This window comes from Penaeus monodon, chromosome 22 (genome assembly GCF_015228065.2).
Source record: "Penaeus monodon isolate SGIC_2016 chromosome 22, NSTDA_Pmon_1, whole genome shotgun sequence".
Lineage (NCBI taxonomy): Eukaryota > Metazoa > Arthropoda > Malacostraca > Decapoda > Penaeidae > Penaeus > Penaeus monodon.
The window spans coordinates 24358592-24358823 of NC_051407.1; positions in this window are offsets into that span (position 1 = coordinate 24358592).

Below are 232 nucleotides of genomic sequence, written 5' to 3' on the forward strand. Positions count from 1 at the left end.
ACCCTTACAATGCTCATGACAATTATTATGGAAAACAAATCAATATTGCATATAAATGAAATAACGAGCATAATCTTAATATCTCAGACTTTCAAACTGCTTGCCCCCGCTAGTCATATTGCCTCTAATCGAGAGCGGATTCGCGTATCGCACTTGTTTCCCGACGAGGCGAACGTTTCCCTCCACTGCTCGTCCGTCAGATTGCCAATCATGGTGAAATTTCCACTTTAAC